This window comes from Aotus nancymaae, unplaced genomic scaffold, assembly GCF_030222135.1.
Source record: "Aotus nancymaae isolate 86718 unplaced genomic scaffold, 86718_ANA_hifiasm-v0.15.2.pri h1tg000046l, whole genome shotgun sequence".
Lineage (NCBI taxonomy): Eukaryota > Metazoa > Chordata > Mammalia > Primates > Aotidae > Aotus > Aotus nancymaae.
In genome coordinates this window covers 13025830-13041656 of record NW_026988460.1, presented here as the reverse complement: position 1 = coordinate 13041656, position 15827 = coordinate 13025830, and the positions used below count along the sequence as shown (strand labels likewise).

Sequence of the window (15827 nt, the reverse complement as noted above, 5' to 3'; positions counted from 1 at the left end):
TTATGCTTCACTAAGGAGTTTTCTCTAATTTCACATCTTTGTCAGAGACTTAGAAGAAAACAGATGGTACATTCAAAAGGGAATGAATAAAGAAAGGTTTTAAAAAGGGACCTTTATAAGACGTCTTACTCTATTCCTGTTACTACAATAAAATACCTGAGACTGGGTAATTTATAAAGAACATGAATTTATTTTCTCATAGTTCTGAAGGCTGGGAAGTCCAAAAATCAATGTACCAGGAGATTTGGTGTCTAGTGAGGGCTGCTCTCTGCTTTGAAGATGATGCCTTCTTTCTGTGTCTTCACGTGGGACAAGGGGACAGAGACAAAACTGAGGCTATGTCCTCACATCCTCACATGGCAGAGGAGACTGACAGACAAAAGGACACTAAAGAACTCCCTTCAATCTCTTTTATAAGAGCACAGTCCACTCAAGAGGGCAGAGCCCTTATTACTTAATCACTTCCCAAAAGGCCCCACCTCTTAATACCATTACCTTGGGGTTTAAGTTCCAATATACAAATTATGGAGGGACACATACATTCAAACAATAGCCTAAGGGATGGGTAAGGTTAAAGTCAATTCACAAAAGAGGGGCAAGCAACCCTGAGTGAGCTACTGCAGGATGCAGAACCCAACAAGAAGCCAGCTGGCAAGGGACCCACTTATGGGTGCAGTCCATATCCATCTGATTCCCAGGGTACAAAGCAAAGTGGAAAGGGTATTGGGCAGAACTGCAGGGATATCAAGCACAATACTATAGCCAGGGGGGACCATTTAATGCCTCTTTACAGGGGGACTATGGGATAATTTCTGTAATTGAGAAAGATGAATCCACCAGCTGTATGTAAGACAGACTGGAGAGGAGGCACACTAGATATGGGGAAACTGGTTAAGAAGAACTTACAGTAAGCTAAAGGAGAGGCAATGAGGGCTGGAATTGGAGTGGTATTGATAGGAAAAAAGAAGAAGCGCCATATTTAAAAGACACTAGGGAACTATAACTAGAGAGGGATCTATTGGATACTGCAGTTGACTAGATGTGCAGACGGGGGAGGGACGAGTTAAAAATAATGCTGAGGCTGAGCCTGGGTGATGTGATGATAGCAGTTCTCAAAACTAGATAGGGGCCAGTAAGGGCAGGAGCTCATTTTGGGAGTGGGATGAATTTCCATTTGAATGATTAGAAGAGGGTGGGAAAAGAGAGGCTGGAGTACTTCTCCTCCTGGTTCCCTCCCTGCTGACCCAATAGGCAGGGGCTTCGTTCCTCTGCTGAAGGAACATTCTCTCTCCTCTTGTATAGCCACAGTTCACTCTGCATCCTGGAAACCACTTTTTCCTTTTGCTCCTTCAGTGATGTTGTGATTTTCAGGATGAAAATATCCAGCAGGCATTTGGAAACATAGGACTGGAGTTTGGAAGTGAGGTTATGGAGAGAAATTTCGGAGTTTTCTCATAATGATCTAGTAAGTAGAAGACTTAAGATCTCAAAGGACATAGAAAAGTAGGTTAGTAATAAAAGGGTGCAGGGGAGCCCAAGATTGACTGCCATAAAGCATGTAATAAAGGATAACTCAGCATCTTGCTGAAAAATGACCAACTCTACCCCCACTATCTCTTCTTCCTAAGTATTTGGTAATAGTTTCTAAATTTAGTTATAAGTTAATACAAAGATGGAACTAAAACAAATTGTTACAGGGGCAAAATGCTAACTCAGTGTTGAAATGATCTCATAAGCCATGACAATTAAGATCAGGCAGAAAAGTACATCTCTCCACTATCGGCAAATCAATAACAACTAAGTGTTATGGTCATTAGAGCCCCACTGAAATTACTCAACATCTAAAGCTTGTGGAGGATCTTGTCCACTATCAGTCACCTCTGTTCATGTGAACACCAGCCAGATGTGGCTAAGTGCATTTTGCACAATGAGTTCATGAATGAGAATGATAGTACATGCACGGAGCATTTGCATGCCAAGCAAGAGAAATGTTTTAGCTATCACCAAACTACCATAAAAAATCTACATCTGTGGGCAACACAGGTGATGTGTTGTCAATTAGCAAGTGTCTTAATCAGCGGTTCATCTACAATGAAAGGAAAATGTAGTATAGGGAAGAAAAGGGCAATGAAGAGCAGAAAAGAAAACAAGGTAAGCTAGTTTAGTAGACACTTTGTGCCATGTTCACATGTATTATATCTTCCCATTCTCACAAACCTGTGATGCTACATTTTTTTTAACAACCAAGATTCAGAGAAGTTAATCAGCATGCTCAAGGCCACACAGAAATGGAGGAGAAACTTTCTCCCTCATGTGCCTGACTTGTCATATGCCAGTCCACACATGTAAGACACTGGCATGCCACCCAACCCGCCAAGACTCCATAGAATTGCTCACGCAATTTCCCTCTCCACCAGCTCAAGCGTTCTGCCATGGTGTCTCTTCAGTACAGGATGCAGTCTCTTCCTTTGCTGAACTTTGTACAAGTTCTGCCTTCTCTGAACTCCAAGTGCACTTTGGAAGTAGGCACAAAAGAAGGTCCCATTTTATTCTATTCTAAGCCACACTGGTCTTCTCTCTGCTGATCAAGCATACCAAAGTCCTTCTCACCTCTGGGCTTTGGCTTACAAAGCTCTTCCCTCTCCCTATCTTTTGCCTGGCTAACTCTCCCTTGACCTTCAGATTTTGGCTTAAATGTCACTTGTCTGGGGAGGTCTTCTCTTAGAGGGCTTTGTTATATTCTCCTGTACTTGTGTACTTCTTTTTCACTGGACTAATACAGCCATCATTTTACACTTACTTGTGTGATAATTGGATTACTGCTTTTATCTCACATCAGACAGCAAGTTCCACATGGGAAAGGAGCACAAGTCATCTGTTTTGCTCTCCACTATACTCCCACCTCATAGAAATAGATCTGCACACAATGGGGCTGTGGATATCTGCCAAATGATTGCAGTGAATGACTGTCATGTTCTAAGAATTGTACCAAGTGCTTTCCCATATATTCTCATAGCAGCCCTATGGGTAGACATTATTTTTCCATTCTACAGATGAGTTTGGGGTTAATAAATTTAGTCTTTTAACCAATAGTGAGCACAGCTATTACATGACAGAGTTGAGCTTCAAACCTGTCTGGTCTGAGCTCCTGTTTTTCTGCTTTGTTGCAGAATTCCTACAGATGATCACTTAATTATTTTGATTTGCTTCTATTCACTCCATCTCACCAATGAGTCTGGAAGCTCATTTGGACAGAAATAACACAACGTCCATTTTCTTCAACCCTCATATCACCTTTCCAATAGCACTTGATATTCTACATACATTTAATGAATACTTTTTGATTAATAACACTTCCTTGGCAATATCACAAAAAGCATTCCCAAATGAGTTCAACTTTCTATAGTAACCTCTCTAAAGCAGTAACATAGTAATATCTCTGAGTATAATACAGGTTTATAAACTACTCATTTTCTACCAAAATACAAAGGAAATAACTTTGTAAAAATTAATTTAAAGAAGCAGTGTGGCAAAATGAAATAGACATATGACACAGAAATCTCTTTTCTCTTTCAATGACTGAATATTCACTAGGTACATTTTCTATGTGCCAAATGCTTTCATAGGTGCCAGGGACCTAAAACTCAGTCATAGTCTTTTCCCTTAAGGAGCTGTTTGGTGGTGGTGGTATTACAGAATGTAAAGAAATGCTACTAAATTAAGATAACACATGCTAGACTTGAGTGAGGACAAGGAGATGTGGGAAAATCAAGGACAGTGTGACTGACTCAGTCTGGAGGAAAACCAGAATTACTGTTCCTACGCATACTTCTTACTAGCTGTAAGATACTGGGCAAGATCCTTGTCTCGGGTTTTTTCCTACATCTTTAAAATGGGGATAATACACAACTCCCAGAGTTGATATGTGTTCCTCTCAGCACACTTAGAAAACTCCACTTACTGCCTGCAAGGGTAGCCAGGTGACTAGCTGTGTGGTACTGGCTTTCCCCCAGAGTGAAGAGTGTGAATATCTACAATTACCTGTAAATGTGGTCACAGCAATTGGGAAGCACTGACAATGAGGATTATACAAGACAATGAATATGGAGTTCTCTGCAGTTGTTACTTCCATCTCACAAAGAATTCGAAGAATATCAGGTTAATGGTATTCTCAACTCTTCCCTTTATGTGTAAGTGAAAATCAGCTAGCTGAAACAGAGGAGGTGTTAGAGAGAACAACTCATAGCAACTGGCCTCTGTGGGTTCACCAGGAATCTCTCTAAAGGCCATACCTGATTTGGCTTGCCTGGTGACTTTCTATTTTTTTTCTTTTCTTTCCTTTTTTTTTTTTTTTAAGAGACAACATCTTGCTTTGTCACCCAGGCTAGAGTGCCGTAGTGCAATCAGGGATCATTGCTGCCTGGACCTCCTGGGTTCAGGTGACCCTCCCGCCTCAGCCTCCCAAGTAATTGGGACTACAGGTGCGCACTACCATGCCTGGTGACTTTCTCTTGCTTCCAGAAAGATCTGTGGTTAAACTGCCCTGTTCTAGTCTGGTCCTAACCAGGAGCTTTGTGGTTTGGTCAAGACACAAGATGATGATGTTGTGTGATGATGATGATACTAAGAATTAACAATAACAATGGTAGCTGCATTGCCTATGATCCACTTCCAAGATGCTCAGCATTCTAAGAGTTCTACGTAGCCAACAACTTTCATATCACAATGGATGCAGAGAGATGAAGCTTTTGTGTTTGTTCATTAAAATGTCTTAAATTCAGCTCCTCTTGGTGGAATGATAGCTCTGAACCTAACCTATTCTTTTTAGTTAGAAAATGTGATTCCATGAATTACTATTTAGGGGCATTATAATATTTCCAGAGAGAAGAGAGAGTTGGATACATTAGAGAATCTAGAAACAAACAAAAAAGGCTCCAATGTATTCACCTGTTTGCCAGTTCTTTCAAAGCACATGAGTGGAATCCCAATTTCCCATGTCTGGACAAATATAAAGTACTCTAGGGGTCCACCACAAAAGGTGACAACCATATGAACTACTGACTTCAAAAAATATCTAGTCTGAATCTTCCTGTTCCTTAAAATCTCTCCGCTTGCCTTGGCATTAGCATCCTCAGATTGCAGACCTTGTAGCAGTTAGAAATGTCAGATGTGAACATAATAATACCACTTCTACTCATTGCTATTGTATACTAAGTATGCACCTTGGAACAGGAGCTGTGCTAAGAGCTTTATACGCATGTTCTCATTTAATGATTCTATGAGGCAGGTTCTATTATTATTTCCATTTTGCAGATGTAGATACTGAGGTTCCATGAAATCACCATAGATCAGAGCTGAGAAGCAGTTTTGAAATTAATTCTTCCCAAATCTAGGACATGCCTCGTTACCCACTCTTTCCCCTGCCTTGGGCTGCATGTCCTTTAACACTGTGGCAATGACTGACACATTGCTCTGATGCTTCACTTTCATGTCAGAAGGATACCTTAAAGCAAAACAATCTTTAGAAGTGAATCTCAAGTAGTAGTTTTTAATATTACTAGCAGTTTGAAGCTCATAAAAATCATTCACTGCTTTTCATGGGCGGGCACGAGGGCTCATGCCTGTAATCCCAGCACTTTGGGAGGTCAAGGTGGGTGGATCTCTTGAGGTCAGGAATTTGAGACCAGCATGGCTAACATAATGAAACCCCATCTCTACTAAAAATACAAAAATTAGTTGGGCATGGTGGCATGAACCTGTAGTCCCAGCTACTTAGGAGGTATGAGACTTGCCTGAACCCAGGAGGCGGAGGTTGCAGTGAGCTGAGACAGAGCTATTGCACTCCAGCCTGGGCAACAACGGCGAAACTGCATCTCAAAAGAAAAAAAAAATTAAAAAATTAGCTGGACATAGTGGCAGGCACCTATGGTCCCAGCTATTCAGAAGGCTGAGGCACAATAATCGCTTGAACCCTGGAGGCAGAGGCTGCAGTGAACCAATATCGTGCCACTGCACTCCAGCCTGGGCGACAGAAACAAGGCTCCATATTAAAGAAAATCATTCAGTACTATTCATTAGAGTCAGCAACCTACTTATTTTGGCAAATATTGGCAGTAATTTTTTTCAAAATTAATCACCTTACCTATCTTTTCCCTGTGTAACAGAAAGATGCTTTTGAATTTTTAGAAACCTTCTAAATTTAGACAATGATGATATAATTTAATAGGCAGTGAGATGGTAATGGTTAGGAGAATGCAATCTGTAACTATGCATTCTCATCTATTTAAAATGATTTAAAGAGGGTTTATAAATATGTTCTGTTAATAACTGTAATATCTTAAAAGATAATTCAATGATTGGTTAAATAAACATACCAAACTAGATTTCAAAATTAAAAGTAGTTAAACAAAGTGATTTTAGATAGATGTTAACATGGAAATATATAATATTTTGAGCAGAATGGGCTAAGAGAGCTAACATAGTCTAGTCCTCTTGTTTTATAGCTGCAATTAAAGAGGAAGAAACATAGCCAAGCACTTTAACAGTACAGGTTTAGAGTCAGACAGACCCAAGTTCAATCTCTGCTTCTCTAATGACCAGCTCTCCTCCTATCATTCCCAAGTCACAGAGGCTGTTTTTGAAAATGCCCTGCCTGGAAAGCAGGAATGCCGTAACCTGAGAATTCAAATAAAGGATTCTCTCCTCCAAAACAGATGTGTATCCATTCATTCAGTTGACGAATATTTATTACATACACACCAGTTGTTTGACCTTGGGCAAGTTACTTAGTTGTGGTCTGCCTTAGTTTCCTGAGCTATAAGGTGTGTGTCTACATTACAGAATTGTTGCACGGATTAAAAGGAGCTAATCCACATAAGGTGTTGGTGATGGCTCCCAACACGTTGGAAAGGCACAGTGTAGGATATCATCGTTCTACTGCTACTACTATATGCTATGTTAGGAAAAATGGTGGGTTATGGGGATAGAATTTGGGACTCCTATGTAATATTTTCCTCCCAATCACTAAAGCATCTCATTTGCATAGAACTAATCTCTCACTCCAGTGCTCAATCCTGGTAGTGAAGCCATTTGGGAACTTCACCAGGAATCCAATTTGACATTGTGAATGAATGCATGAAGAGAAAACTATTCCACCAGCATTTGCCCACATATTTTGTGTTTTGCCTTCAGATGGCTTTGAAGTGACCTATGTTTTTCAAGTGGCCTCCTGGTGAGAAAGGATGAATTTCTGAGTATGTGAGAAAGTTGGCTATGTACCTGTATAACACAGCAAAGCTAACTGGTACTTTGGGGAGTTAGGCCTTACATGTAGTCCTCACTGCACAGAACCATAGTGAGCTGGAATAACGATCTGGAAAAGCCAGTCATTGCTATTCCACTGTCCTCATGGTTCTCTGACGGTCTGATGAGTTCATATAGATTCCACATATGTCCTGGAAACTCTCCAGATATGGCTGAAGTCTGACCTAACTCTGATCTTGGAAACCACAGAGAATGAAAAGAACTCTGAGTAGTCATGTGGCTTCTCAGTCTTACTTCTCATAGGAAACCTTACACTATCCCAGAGAAACCAGAAATCAGTATACTTTTAAGACCTTGAAGGAAGGCTCTCTCCAAAACTCATTTTGATGTGCAAGTCTTTCTAAACAAACAACAAACAAACAAACTTGTATGAAATCTGTCTCCCCTGCTCTATATGTGTGACGTGTGTGCGTGTATGTGTGCATATCTGTATACATTGGTCATTATTCTGATAGGAAAGTTAAAATGCTCCTACTAAAGAAAAAACAAAAGTCAACAAAAAGAGAAAATGATACCACTATAACATCTTTTCTAGGCAGAACATCCTCCATTCTTTCCACATGTTCTGGGTTATACCATTTTCCTTCTCATTTTCTAACTCTAGCTGTACTCTCTTATGAACCTTTCTTTCCAGATTGTCACAAGAATTTTTTTAAGTGGCTAAGATCAGCTTAAGATAAGCCATTAGGGAGAGGGCGTGGTTAATCCTTAGGTGTAGGGGAAACCCAGCTTAAGTTTCCCTGCTTGATACTTTTTAATCGATGCATCACAGGTCCTTGCTTTCTTTGGTAACCCAAGAGCTAGAATGCAGAGTCACTGTCATCTTGTTACCTGTTTGGACTCCACAGTCCAGGAAGCAGCTACCATCTGAGTGGAAGACACTAGGTCTGAGATAGGCAGGGAGTCTCAGGTCTTATCCCACCTCTGTCTTTCCCTAGATGCGTGACCCTAGACAAATTCAACTAGTGTTAGGAAGAGGAGCCTTGCAAGACCTCTTGTTTTTACAGATAAACTTGATCGAGTGACTTGTCCACAGTCACAATGAACCCTCTGGTCCCTCAGTTATTGGGGAAAAGGAGAAAGAACAATCACATTTGGCATCTCAGGATGCTACAGGTCAAATGAGGCACATATTTAAGGATTCGGCAAAGTTTAAAGCTCTAAAATATGAGGCCGTGTCAGCTTTGTCAGCCCAGCTGCATCTTCTCTTCATGCAGCTTGTGCGGTCCTATGTTTGTTGCTATCGACTTTCTGTTTCCAGCCTCCTCTCCTGTTTACTCAAGACACACTGAATTCTGACCAAGTGCTACAAGGAATTAACGACTTCATCTCCAGTTTAAAGTTCTCGACAAACTTAAGGAGTCTACCCTCTCTCAAGCAACCATCCAACCCACTTATGTTCAATGAGGCTAGATCAAAAATCGTCTCCTGCTGAGCACTTGTGTGGCAGGTGAAAGCCTGTTGTGTGAATTAACCAGTATGTTTCTTAAAGCCTCTGCTGGCAGCTGACATCTGAATTAAGGCTGCTGCTTCTGTGTGTCTGTAGCCTGCACTGTTGCCATCATAGCACACCATGCTGTACTTGTCAGTCTCCCTTCTATAACTCCAACTAAACTGAAGCTCACTGAGGGCAGAGGCAGGATCCTTGGTACTACTGACATTTGGACCAGATAATTCTTTGTTATGGGGGCCGTCCTGTGCTGTGTATTTTAGGCTATTTAGCAGCATCCCTGGCTTCTACACGTAAGATGCCAGTATAGCACCCTTGTCCCCACCCTCACTTGTGACAGCAACTGACCAAAAAGGTCTCCAAATATTGCCAAATGTCCCCTCAGAGGCAAAAATCACCCTTGGTTGAAATCCTCTGTGCAGAGTGCCTTTTTCTTATTATTTTTTTTTTTTGACCCAGAAATAACTATTTATTTATTTATTTATTTATTTATTTATTTTTTTTTTATTGCATTTTAGGTTTTGGGGTACATGTGAAAAACATGCAAAGTTGTTGCATAGGTGCATTCATGGCAGTGTGATTTGCTGCCTCCCTCCCCCTCACCCATATCTGGCATTTCTCCCCATGCTATCCCTCCCCAACTCCTCCCCCCGCTGTCCCCCCCCACTCCCCCGCAACAGACCCCCGTGTATAGTGCTCCCCTCCCTGTGTCCATGTGTTCTCCTTGTTCAACACCCTCCTATGAGTGAGAACATGTGGTGTTTGGTTTTGTGTTCTTGTGTCAGTTTGCTGAGAATGATGGTTTCCAGGTTCATCCATGTCCCTACAAAGGACGCGAACTCCTCATTTTTAATGGCTGCATAATATTCCATGGTGTATATGTGCCACATTTTTCCTGTCCAGTCTATCATCGATGGGCATTTGGGTTGGTTCCAGGTCTAGAATGCCTTTTTCATACAGAGCACTCAATATTTGTAGGAGAATGCATAGGTTGATGGAAACAAAATGCTCCAATGTACAAGCTGCAGAGAAATCAAGCTAACTTCTTTTGGTTTTATCGCCTTCTGTAATGCCTGGCATACAGCAAGTACTCAATATATACTTGTGGGGTGAACAAATGTTTAATGATTGTAAATGGCATCCTGTACCCCTGGTAAAATTTTTCCCCTCAAGAGGGCCCAGGTGAGGTGGTGAGGAACTGTCAATGATAGGGAGAGAAAATTTTAAAAAGAACAACAAAATCTCTTAGCTATGGGATTAGGGACCAGAAATATCACCTTGCAGAAAGGTGGGGCTGTACCCAGACCACTAGCTCTCTATTTAATTCAAGCACTTAGGGCAGAAATCAAATTATTTGTACTGGTAATATTTAAATCATTTACCAGTGTTCCTGGATCCTTTAGTGCACAACTCTCATAGGGCCGTGAAGCACCAGGAGGGTTGCAGGACATCCAGAAGGTCAGACATTGAGTCATTAGTGTCATTGCTGGGAATTGAGCCTGCGCCTTCCGATTCTCTGTACAGTACTCGATTACACTGATTATTATGGATGAAAATTAAGACATCACTATTATGAAATAACAATGCAGGTTAATGATATTCTTTATTGCCATGCTAACATTTTTTTTTCTAGAGGGGAAAATTACAGGCATGAAACCAATTAAGCTACCTTTCTTTCTTTTAAAGCTTTTTTAGTTTTTGTAAATGATGATTCTCACTGCGGCTTCCTGCTTAATAGTGCAAACTCATTTTTTGTTTCCTAGGTCTTACTGAGATAGATGCTAATATTGGTGCTGTCCACTGTCCCCCAACAAATTGAATATGACTATGCTAATATGTTATCTCACAAAGGGCGGTCATAAACAGGAAGAGCAAATATTTTGAAATGAATATTCAACGGACATTCTCCTGAAGAGGTTAGGCACTGCTGGAAGTGCCTCCCTTGAAAATCTTTTTCCAAGATTGCCCTTTCCTGAACACCACTGTAGGATGGCTCTCTTCCCTGGGTTGAAATGGTGGCTCCAGAATACAATGGCAGACTAAGTTATGTGTTCCCCAAACTTTAAATAGTTGTCCTTTACTCCCAGGTCTACAAAATATCTGCCACAGAAACCTTTCACATAGAAGGATGTCATGTCACATGTATATTGTTAATGTAACTATGGTAACCAAAAAATGCCACCAGTGTGTCTGTTTCATACACAAATGAGGGGACAGCTGTGGAGTCCACATGTCTGCCAGTGGTATAATAGATGTGAGCTACGACAGCCTGGGCTGGAAAATTACAACTCATTTATATTAATCAGAGCTTTCAAATAACACTCAACCTCTGAGCAATAAAGAGTGTAAATGGAAAGCAATAAGCCACTCTAAAAGCAGTTTTCACTCCACAGATTTTAAAACTAAGTGTCTTAAGCTGATACAAGCAGCATCTTTAGAAGGTACTCTGAAGGCAGAGTGGACAAGAACTTGGGAATGTATTATTCCAAGTTCACTCCTGGCTTCTTTGCATCTCAGAGATGATTTTCAGTTCATTAGGTACAATGGTTCCATATAAGTTAAATGTTTAATTGTGGTACTGGAAGCATAGCTTACATAAACATTTTGGTAATCTCACTGATTACGGCAGTCAGTTCTTCCAGCCTTATTCTCGCAACTCTATCATGTTACACATGACAAAAGTGAGGGTTGGTATGGAGTTAAACAGCTGATCCAAGATCATCCAGCTATGACTGGATAATAGCTTGTTAACCAACCAATCAATTGATAAAACTGTCAATAAAACTCGACATTTGCCTAGAGCTTTGAAAACATTCAAAAAGTAAAAAATATAATAGTAGTAAGCTTGCATATTGTTTCTTTTAAAAAACTGTAACATAAAATAGTATCTATTTTAATTATTGGATAATATGCTTCACAGTTCTACAGGGTGCCCATAAAGTCTGGAAACTTTTATCATTTTATCGTGGATTATAATGCATGTCAATAAACTATTTATCATGCATTTGTCTATATTTCAAAACTCGGAAAGCTACTTTCTGTAATCTATAAAGTAGGTGAATGGTAATATGCTAAAACAAAAAATTAAAAAGCAAACTTCACTTAAAAAGACTTGTAGAACAAATAGATCCCTTGGTCACTAAAGTATTGAATTTTACAGATATGGTTTAACTTTTGTCTCTATTCTGTACTTTGAGCCAAAACAAGAGAGAATAAATGTTTTTCTGACTTCATCTATATAATTATAATTTCATCCTGAATTAAATATTAATCAGAGCTCTATTCATGAGGTAAAGATACTTTCATTGTTCTCAGAAACATATGATTCTAAATGATCATATGATTCTAAAATGGAATTTGCTTTATCTCCAGAGTGGCTTAACCCAAAATAGATGTTCAACATAATTTTTAAAAATTAAATACAATATTTGAATAACCTGACATTAGTGCTGAAATGAATCATTCAGAGAACTATTATTTTGTAACTTAAAAATAAATTTTAAGTAAGCATTGTGAAAGTCTCATAAAAATGACATCTGCATCCTATAATTTACCATATTTTATTTATGACTTATGGCCTACTTACAGTGGTATAAAAAGCCCACCAGTCTGATTATTTATCATCATTATTTATATTCCACTGGCTTGAGATTTAGCAATATAACTCTGTAGAGTTAGATTTTCTTTAGTACCTAGTATATTCCCATGAGTGTCACTGCTTTAGAATATGTGGTAATAGCTCTAGCAGTTCAGGTCAAGAAGGTGGCCTTAGCACAGACTGACCAGAGAGAGATCAATGGTTGAGTTTTTCCTTGCTTTTTCAGAATTTCAGACATTAACCAGTGCTAGCTGAGGTTATTTTTTAGAACCACAGTCTGCAGGTGGATCTGGCCTTGAGATGTTTAGCAGAATGATCCTTTTCTAATAATTAAACACTTTATTACTTTTATTTACCAAGAAACATGTTCTAATCTTTTCTTTCATGAGACTTGCAGAATAAAAAGATTACACACAGGGAGGTTATTTGCCAAAGATAAGGTTTCACAAATGCGAGGGTCATTTTTAAGTTACCAGGTTTCAAAAACACACAGATGATAACTTTACAAGAAACCACTTTATAGTCTAGTTTAGAAATGTCAAGTTTAAGTTACCTTTCAACTCTATCAAGGAGACAGAATCCCAGGTGTGAAGAGTTAAATTAAGAGTTTATTACAATAATTTGTTACTTTCTGACTTCTGTATAGCTCTAAGACAGAAAATGCAAACTTGGCTATCACATTTTCTTACTTAAATTTGATTCAATTCATTTTTCCCCTCCTGGGAAAATATTGCCTTATGTACTAAAAGGCACTGAACCAGCAAAAAGTAACTTAAGGGAACATGTAAAATAGCAGACTAACATCTGTTGTCTACCCCTCCCCCCAAACACTGAGCCCTCCGAAACAATGTTGTCTTTTTTTCTGGTGGGGGTGGGGGGTGTTGTATTTTAATGTCCCTTTCAGTGAATATATAGAATACAAGGGCAAATGCTGCTCAGTGAATAGGTTCTTTTTCCCTTCAACAGTGTTTGAGGTTGACAAAAGAAGAGGCCACTGGGCTGGTTAGTCCTAGGTATTAATATAATCGCCTGCCTCACGTTTGGCCTTTTGTTCGGCTGTCACACAACGCCAAGAGGTGAACAGTGCAGTGTGATCACTCGGCTAACGTTAGACACGGCAGAAAGGCCCTTGCTCCAGAGTCTATTGCATGACTGCCTCCCCATTCACTGTTCTGTGACCTGAAAACTACTCGGGTAACGGGATGGGGCATCTGCATCACCTGCAGTTCTACAAGTTTGGCAGCTTAAGAACCGAAATGACTTTGACTAGACAGTGGACATTCTCATGAGATCTTCATGTCAGTCAATGACAATGATCTTCTACTATCATGAATAGCTCTGACGATGAGGACCAAATGTGAGCAAGAGTCAAATTATTAAAAGAAAACTCGAGAAGTTGAGGGGTCAATTCAGGAATCACTTCAAGCCGCCAGAAGTGGATTAAAGTTACTGTTAGCCTCACATAAACCTTTTCCTAACTGGCTCACAATATTCAGCTTGAATACTGCATGAATATATACAGCCAGGTAAAGAGCAAGCAGCACTTTGAGCTTTCAATACAATAGCACTTAAAGAATTTGGCTCTTGAATAAAGGTGTCAGCAAGCCATGGAATTCTCAAACAGAAAAACTCACACTGCTTCTTTATTCTATTTTCTTAAGGTCTATTGTTAACTGAAGACTCCTTGTCTTTTCAAATTCCTTCATGTGAATGGATGAGGCCAGACATCTGCCAGGATCCGCTCACATTTGCATGCAAATCAGAGACTTCAGGACACATATGGCCCTGGAGCCAATAACACTTTTACTCTAGATTTATACTGATCAAAGTGCCTTCCTGAACTTTCCACTCCTCCAGCCCTAGCTTTTACAAATGAAGTAATGAGTCTATTCCGCTAATATTACTTGGACTGTCATGGCAAAACAATACAAAACAGGTTGTCTTTTAGAAAATCCTACACGCAAAAGCCCGAGTCGGTAGTACGTGTTCCCTCACCCAGTTAGAATTCTACTCTTCTTTACGATTTAGGTTTGGGAATGAAAATACTTACGGCGGGATGGGATTTAAGACTCTTAGCCTTTGCCTTTGAGGTTCAAGTGCTTCAAAACCATTTGCACCCCGGCCGGTCATTCACTCAAGGCCAGGCTCTGTTCTTGGTGTTGAGGCTACAGCGGTGAACATGGCAGGCAAGGTCCCCTCCTCCTGGAGCAGACATCCTGCCGAATCGCCCAGTGCGCGTATCCGCGCGGGCTCCCCCCGGAACCGTCCCGGGACGAGCGGCCTTCCCGCTGCTGGACTTTCCCCCCCAACCCCAACCAGCCAGGCAGGGACTCCCTGGGCGGGACGCGGGCGCCGCAGGAGGCGGGGAAGCGCCGAGTCGGCGGCTGCCCACACCCCTCTCCACACAGCACAAAGGACACTCGCTGGCAAACTTTCCTCGCTTCTGACCCAGGCCGAGCCGAGAACTCAGCGCCAGCTCGGTTCCTGGCGGGGATGAGGCTTCCCTAACATTTTGGGCTGTCTGGCAAGCGTCCTGAGGCTGCCACTCCTTCCGGGCTCAAAGCTCAGAAGCTGAGGTTTATCCCCGCGTGGACCGCCGATAGTTGGGTAGATTCTTCCCAAGGCTCTGACTTCAGTACATTCAATGCCTTGTCAATTATGCCTTTTGCCCCTTTCTCTTACCAAGGCCACCGCCAAGACACCCTTTTTCTTTTCTCTCCCCATAATCCGCCACCTTCCTTTCCCTCCTCTTGGCCCTCTTTCCAACTCCCTGAGCTGCCTCCCTTTCCGCGCTTTCCTCCAGCCCCAGCTGCCTTCCCTAGTTCACATCCCGGTAGCCCTCCTCCCTCCCAGTCCCTGGGCACCACCCTCCCCTGGTCGGCCCCTGAAATCCAGCGGGCTCGGCTCCAGTCACTGCCTTTTGCCTGTTTCTATCCGGCCTTCCTTCCCAACTGTCGCTCTCCCACACCCTGGTTTTTTCTCTTTGGTAGGGGGAAACAGGGGTAGACGGGGCACTATATTCCCGTTTCCTCACTTCATTTTCCCCAGCTCCATGAGCCGCGCCCCCTGGTCCCCCTTAGGCCCGCGATCTTACCCTGCGGTTCCCCAGACCCTCTAGGGTCCCCCACGCCACCAAGTTTGCCTCGACGTCACCTCGTTGCCTCCCACACCTCCCGCCGCGGCCCGGCTGGCCAGGGCACTTACCCCGAGGCCCAGCTGGTGGGGGGTGTCGGGGTGCGCACGGACCTGACACCCGTGGCGGCGGCGGCAGCAGCAGCTGCAGGAGAACGACGAGGAGGAGGAGGTGGAGGAGGACGGGCTGAGCGGCGCCTCCTTCCCAGCCCGCAGCGCGCACTGGCTCCTCGGGGGACCCCCGGCAGAGCACCAAGACAGGAGGCGAGGCGGCGACACAAGCAACAGCTGCTGCACGGGGCTGAGCTCAGTCGGCTCTTGGAG

General features: G+C 41.9%; 1 protein-coding gene across 2 annotated transcripts in view; it reads right to left on the bottom strand.

Moving 5' to 3' along the window:
• Positions 1-15607, bottom strand: part of LRRN1 (leucine rich repeat neuronal 1) — a 38467-nt gene extending 22860 nt beyond the window's left edge. Inside the window, exon 1 of one of the 2 annotated variants that reach the window (XM_012468501.3) lies at positions 15576-15607. The gene's annotated coding sequence lies outside the window, so the exon portion shown is untranslated. Of the gene's footprint in view, positions 1-14421; positions 14483-15575 lie in introns of those variants that run through there. The other variant, XM_012468502.2, reaches the window with a different exon arrangement.
• Between the last annotated feature and the right edge of the window lie 220 nt (positions 15608-15827).